We start from the raw sequence: 507 nt of genomic DNA on the forward strand, positions 1-507 counted from the left end.
GCATGTGGGATCTTCCTGGACCAGGGCTCAAACCCGTGTCCCCTGCATTGGCAGGGAGATTCTTAACCACTGCACCACCAGAGAAGCCGTGAAGGCCTCATTTTAACTTAGTCACCTCTTTAAAGGCCCTATTCCCAATACTGTTACAATGTGAGGTACTGGGGGTTAGGGCTTCAACATATGAGTTTTGGGGGACACAAGTCCGCCCATAACAAGTACCTAACTCCTTCATAGAAATTAAGTGTTGGAGGCCCATGACCCTTCCATCTGTCTGCAGAAGGACCTCTCCAGGACAGTTCCTGGCACATGGAAATAAACTTCCATTTTATGAATGAAAAAATGAATGAGTGTGTGAACTGATTCTATCATCAGTGGAATAGGTGACAGCCTCCTGAGAACATTCTGCTGGCATCTCTTATGCAAGATTTACCCATAATGCAAAGAGCAAGTTAGCTCTCTCCATAATGGTGGCTGCCAATGCAAACTCATTTCTGTGGAGACTTCCAT

This window comes from Globicephala melas, chromosome 10 (genome assembly GCF_963455315.2).
Source record: "Globicephala melas chromosome 10, mGloMel1.2, whole genome shotgun sequence".
In the NCBI taxonomy this organism is placed as follows: domain Eukaryota; kingdom Metazoa; phylum Chordata; class Mammalia; order Artiodactyla; family Delphinidae; genus Globicephala; species Globicephala melas.